This window comes from Budorcas taxicolor, chromosome 14, assembly GCF_023091745.1.
Source record: "Budorcas taxicolor isolate Tak-1 chromosome 14, Takin1.1, whole genome shotgun sequence".
NCBI lineage: Eukaryota > Metazoa > Chordata > Mammalia > Artiodactyla > Bovidae > Budorcas > Budorcas taxicolor.
The window spans coordinates 5,172,860-5,180,042 of record NC_068923.1 but is presented as its reverse complement, the minus strand read 5'-3'; positions in this window follow the sequence as shown (position 1 = coordinate 5,180,042).

The following is a 7,183-nucleotide window of genomic DNA, read 5'->3' as shown; positions in this document are numbered from 1 at the left end:
AACTTTATAAAAAAAAAAAAAAATTCCACTACTCTTTCTTTGCTAAGCCTTAAAAACCAACTAGCATCTGGTCAATTCAATAATGCGCTCAGTTTTGAAGGAAATATGGAGGTTTATAGAACATAAGGAATTGTCACATTTCCCATTTACAACTAACTTTTTCCTCAAGTAAGATTGCAAATTCAAATTTTCACAACTTTTTTTTTGAGAATCATAGAGTCTTTACCTTTTATAAATCTACCCACATCTGTTTATTCTTATCTAATTATCTTGTAAATGAAACTGAACAGGACCCTGTGGGACTCGTAGGCATGGAAGCCTTTCTGTATTCCCTCCCTTATTTCTTTTTGTAGAGAACAGTTTCCAGCCTCCATGAATTTCCCTGAGTTCTGAAGGGCAGATTTGAACAGTTGCTAATCAGGAAAGGGAGTGGATGTGGAGACAAGGGAAGAGGACCAAGAAAAAATAGTGCAGCTTTGGGGCAGGGTCCTCAGAGGATATAAATAATAAAATCTTTGAGCTCTTTTGCAGAGCTAAACCCCCCAACAAACAGAAAGTGTCATCATTCTTCATTCCAGAGAAGATCACAGGTTGATAACTTCAAGAAGCTTATCAGGAGACCACCTGAGGCCAGGTTACAGGATTGTAGGCCCTGCAAACATCCTGATCCTTACAGCAACCCCACCCTTGAACCATTGCTATAAAACTCCTCACCAAATTCTCCCTGGTTGGGACACAAAGTTTTGAGGGGCATGAGCCCACTATGTCCCCCTTTGCCTGGCAAAACAATAATGTTATTCTTTTCTGCTTCACCCAAAACTCTGTTTCCAAGATTTAATTCAGCACCAGTGGACAGAGGCTGAGTTTTTGGCATTGTAACCTCTGTGATTCCAGGGATACTCATAATCCAGTCTTATGGACTCACCTTTAAAGAATTACCAGTTGGGCATAAAAGTCTAATTAGAAAATCACCAAAGGATAATTAGGATAATCCTAATTGTTTAAAGTCCTATTTAGACCTTACTCTCATTTTCAATCACATGTCAGCAGGGAGAGAGTTACAGCAGTGCTAATGAAGCTTAAACTTCAATGACCCACTTGCACAGGCATGTCCCACAGTCCCTGAAAGAAGCTTTGGTAATGGTTCCTAAGATCTTGGTTTTTCAGTAAAATTTTTGAAAAATAATATGTTTTCATTGTCATCTTTTGACACCACTATCTCTTTCCATCTAGTCTTTCCATCACACTCACCTTACGTGAATGCTGGTCAAAGGCATTCTGAGGATCCAGTTCCGGGTGAGTGGGGTTAGAGTTCCATTTAGTTTGGGTTTAGCAGAATGTATTTGTGTGGTTCATAGTTATCCTTGCACATCATCAAATTATAGCTAGGCATACAAGCGTAGCAATGGCTTCCAGGAACCCTCTCATTGCACACTATTCCATTGTGATGTGATAATAAATACATTTTTTTTTTTTTTTGTCCCTGATTTCTGGCATAGTGTTCCTTTTAAAAACCATTGGAATTTTCTGAGTAATAGGACTGTCTTTTGTTGTTCATAATGAGCTCCTTTTCATCACTCCTAAGTTGATACTTATGTAGTAACTTGGGGAGGGTTCCTAGATAGCCCCAGAATGGGATTGGTCACAAAAAGACCCTGAGATTGGAGGGTTAGAATTTTCAGCCCCACTTATAGATTTCTGGAAGATCAGACGGGATTGGAAATTAAGTTCTGAAAAAAGTTCTTAAACCATATTTGTGAGCTTCCTGATTGGTGAACACATCTAGGTGCTGGGAGGGTGCTGTGTCCAGAGAGGGTGTGGAAGCACCATGGACTCACCTACCCCTCTTTCATTCAGCCGTTGCTGAGTGGTGTTCATTATTATCAACTGGCAAACATAAGTCAAGTGCTAGTCTGAGTTCTATGAGCCATTCTAGCAAATTATGGAGCCTAGCAAATCATCAAGGGAGTTGCCAGAAACCAAGACTTAGAGTCAGTCACTCAGAAGTACAGATGGCCCATTGGCATTGAAGTGGGACTGAGCCCCTTAACTGATGAGATCTGATGCCAATTCCAGGTAGATGGTGTCAAAGTTGAACTGAATTGTTGGACACCTGGTTGGAGTCAGGAAGATTGGAGAGTTGGTTGCAGGTGTTAGTAAGTACCACACAACTTAATGACACAAACACACAAAGGCAAAGACCAGAGTTCTGTGTTGCGATAGGAAAAAACTTCTGCGTAGTACCAGAAGTTTCTGAGTGGTGGGGGAGACACAGTTTTGAAAGTATGAAGCCAGAATTAACTCCAGGATGTGTTTGTTTGTTTGTTTTGGGATTTATTGAACTGTGACATTTGTCAGCGATTAAATTTTCTTTTCCTGTTTCCCCTCACTTTAATGAAAATTATTATTTGAGTTTTTAGGGAGCAAAATTGCCACCCCAAAATCTATCTCTTTGGCAAGCAAAGCTGAAAGCAATTCAGGCTCAAAATACTCAGGAGGAATTTGTGAGCTCCCCCCTAATGGCTTATATAAGATATGAATCGTCAGTCCAGATTCGATACAGGATCCTTGGGGCTGGTGCACTGGGATGACCTGGAGGGATGGTAAGGGGAGGGAGGTGGAAGGGGGGTTCAGGACGGGGAACACGCGTATGCCCGTGGTGGATTCATGCTGATGTGTGGCAGAACCAATACAATATTGTAAAGTTAAAATAAAAAGAGAGAGAGAGATAAGATGATCACTCGAGGTCAAGGAAAAATTCCCTGTCTGCCCAAGGAAGGCTCATTGTGGGGAGGCATCAAAAAGGAAGGGGGCCCATAATAAGTAGGTGTATGGGGGACCACATGCACCTACAGGCATCTGTTGTAAGATCCGTCTTAACAAAAAGTTGTGCGTGTATCTTGGGGAGGGTCCTAGGACCTGTCAGGTGTGAAAAAAGAAACACGATAACTGGCCAAAAGTAAATGAAGACCCAGGAGGATTATCCTATATGAGCGATTTAAAATCACCTCTTTACTTCACCCCTCCTCATTAGAGAGGACTCCCATATCTTTTCTCTCCGAGTGTATATTTCTGCCTATCTGCTGACTTAAATAAACAAATTGCTTCTTTGTGTGTTTACCCACGCTTCCATAGTGGCTCAGCGGTAAAGAATTTGCCTGCAAGGCAGGTGATGCAGGAGATGTGGGCTGGATCCCTGGGTTGGGAAGATTCCCTGGAGGAGGAAACGGCAACCCACTCCAATATTCTTGCCTGGAGAATGCCATGGACAGAGCAGCCTGGCGATCTATAGTCCATAGGGTCACGAAGAGCTGGACATGACTGAGCGACTGAGCATGCACCCATGTGCTCTCCCACTGCTGTGTTTCTAATAATAAACTTAGTACCAGTTTAAAAAAAAAAAAAAAGAATTTGGATAGAGGGCCTGTTCTTAAGTAGAGCTGTCACCAAAGATCTCTGCAAAAACTATGGGCTGGACTCCAAGACCAGAGTCCACTCTGTTACCCATTGTCCATGGTGGCTCAGAAAAAGCACTTGTTTACTAAACATGTACTTTCCCACCTGCGTGTGAGAATTGCCTTCTTCTCCTTTGAAGTCCGAAAGTGGACTCCCATGCCCTGCAACATCCTTCTTTATCTTTAACTGAAGATAGTGTTTAAGAAAAGGGCTTCAGGGGTCTCACTGGTGGCTCAGTACACTCCACTCGCCAATGCAGGAGACTCAGGTTCAACCCCTGGTCCAGGAGGATCCCACATTCTGGGGAGAAACTATGCCCGTGTGCCACAACTATTGAGCCTGTGCTCTGAAGCCTAAGAGCCACAGCTGCTGAGCCTCTGTAGTGCAACTGCTGAAGCCCAAGAGCGCTGAAGCCCCAGAGCCCTAAAGCCCATACTCTGCAACAAAATAAGCCACTGCAATGAGAAACCAGTTTACAATTGGAAAGTGGTCCCGATTTACTGCAACTAGAGAAAGCCCACATACCAAGCAAGACTTAGCACAGCCAAAAATAAATAAATTACTTAATAATATAAAAAAGGCTAAAGCCATTTCATAAACTTAATTTCCCTGGGTGTCTCCCATATCTTTGTGTTATTAAACTTTTCCTTTTTTTGGCTGTTCCATGCAGCTTGCTAGATCTCAGTTCCTCAACCAGGGACTGAACCAGGGCCATGGGAATGAAAGCACTAAGGTAAAGTCTGATGCTGAAAAGCATAGTAACCTGGAATGTTAGGTCCATGAATCAAGGCAAATTGCAAGTGGTCAAACAGGAGATGGCAAGAGTGAACATCGACATTTTAGGAATCAGTGAACTAAAATGGATGGGAATGAGCTAATTTAATTCCGATAACCATTATATATACTACTGTGGGCAAGAATCCCTTAGAAGAAATGGAATAGCCATCATAATCAACAAAAGAGTCTGAAATGTAGTACTTGGAAGCAATCTCAAAAATGAAAGAATCATCTCTGTTCATTTCCAAGAAAAACCATTCAATATCACAGTAATTCAAGTCTATGCCCCAACCACTAATGCTGAAGAAGCTGAAGTTGAACAGTTCTATGAAGACCTATATGACCTTCTAGAATGAACACCCAAAAAGATGTCCTTTTCATCATAAGGAACTGGAATGCAAAAGAAGGAAGTCAAGAAACACCTGGAGTAACAGGCAAATTTGGCCTGGGACTTCAGAAATAAGCAGGGCAAAGGCTAACAGAGTTTTCCCAAGAGAATGCACTGGTCATACCAAACACCCTCTTCCAACAACACAAGAGAAGACTCGACACATGGACATCACCAGATGCTCAATACTGAAATAAAATTGATTATATTTTTTTAGCCAAAGATGGAGAAGCTCTATACAGTCAGCAAAAAGAAGACTGGAAGCTGACTGTGGCTCAGATCATGAACTCCTTATTGCCAAATTTAAACTTAAATTGAAGAAAGTAGTGAAAACCACTAGCCCACTCAGGGATGACCTAAATCAAATCCCTTGCAATTATACAGTGGGAGCGACAAATAGATTCAAGGGATTAGGTCTGATAGAGTGCCTGAAGAACTATGGATTCTTCTGTGAAGAACTGTGACATTGTACAGGTGGCAGTGATCCACAACATCCCCAAGAAAAAGAAATGCAAAAAGGTAAATGGTTGTCTGAAGAGGCCTTACAAATAGCTGAGAAAAGAAGAGAAGCAAAAGTCAAAAGAGAAAAGGAAAGATATACCCATTTGAATGCAGAGTTCCAAAGAACAGGAAGGAGAGATCAGAAAGCCTTCTTCAGTGAGCAATGCAAAGAAATAGAGGAAAACATTAGAATGGAGAAGACTAGAGATCTCTTCGAGAAAATTAGAGATACCAAGGGAATATTTCATGCAAAGATGGGCTCGATAAAGGACAGAAATGGTATGGACCTAACAGAAGCAGAAGATATTAAGAAGAGGTGTCAAGAATCCACACAAGAACTATACAAAAAAGATCTTCATGACCCAGATAACCACAATGGTGTGATCACTTACCTAGTGTCAGACATCCTGGAATGTCAAGTGGGCCTTAGCAAGCATCACTTCAAACAAAGCTAGTGGAGGTGCTGGAAATCCAGTTGAGCTATTTCAAATCCTGGAAGATGATACTGTGAAAATGCTGCACTCAATATGCCAGCAAATTTGGAAAACTCAGCATTGGCCATGGGACGGAAAAGTCAGTTTCCATTCCAATCCCAAAGAAAGGCAATGCCAAAGAATGCTCAAACTACATACAATTGCACTCATCTCACACACTAGTAAAGTAATGCTCAAAATTCTCCAAGCCAGTCTTCAACAGTATGTGAAGTGTGAACTTCCAGATGTTCAAGCTGGACTGAGGAAAGGCAGAGGAACCAGAGATCAAACTGCCAATAAACGTTGGATCATCGAAAAAGCAATAGAGTTCCGGAAAAACATTGACTTCTGCTTCATTGACTATGCTAAAGCCTTTGACTGTGTGGATCACAATAAACTGCGGAAAATTCTTCAGGAGATGGGAATACCAGACCAACTTACCTACCTCCTCAGAAATCTGTATGCAGGTCAAGAAGCAGCAGTTAGAACTGAACATGGAACAACAGACTAGTTCCAAATCGGGAAAGGAGTATGTCAAGGCTGAATATTGTCACCCTGCTTATTTAACTCATATGCAGAGTACATCATGAGAAACGCTGGGCTGTAGGAAGCACAAGCTGGAATCAAGATTGCTGGGAGAAATATCAATAACCTCAGCTATGTAGATGACACCACCCTTATGGCAGAAAGTGAAGAAGAACTAAAGAGCCTCTTGATGAAAGTGAAAGAGGAGAGTGAAAAAGTTGGCTTAAACAACATTCAGAAAACTAAGATTATGGCATCTGGTCTCATCACTTCATGGTAAATAGATGGGGAAACAATGGAAACAGTGACAGACTTTATTTTGGGGGGCTCCAAAATCACTGCAGATGGTGACTGCAGCCATGAATTTAAAAGACGCTTGCTCCTTGAAAGAAAGCTATGACCAGTCTCATATTAAAAAGCAGAGACTTGACTTTACCAACAAAGGTCCATCTAATCAAAGCTATGGTTTTTCCAGTAGCCATGTATGGATGTGACTTGGACTAAAAATAAAGCTGAGCATTGAAATATTGATGCTTTAGAACTGTGGTGTTGGAGAAGACTCTTGGGCATCCCTTGGACTGCAAGGTGATCCAACTAGTCCATCCTAAAGGAAATCAGTCCTGACTATTCATTGGAAGGGCTGATGCTGAAGCTGAAACTCCAATACTTTGGCCACCTGATGGGAAGAATTGACTCAGAAAAGACTCTGATGCTGGGGAAGATTGAAGATGGGAGGTGAAGGGGACGACGGAGGATGAGATGGTTGGATGGCATCATTGACTCAATGCACATGAGTTTGAGTAAGCTCCAGGAGTTGATGATGGACAGGGAGGACTGGCGTGCTGCAGTCCATGGGGTTGCAAAGTGTCAGGCACAACTGAGTGACTGAACACGACTGAACTGAAGACCAACAGGGAACTCCCATGGTATTAGTCTGTTGTTTGATTTTCTACTGTTAATCTATCTAATGTCAATTTAATTTTTAGGCCAGTCAGAAGAACCAAACTGGTAGAGAAAAATTCCTTCCTCCTTGGCAAGTCTAACTTTGTATTCATAATTCTGT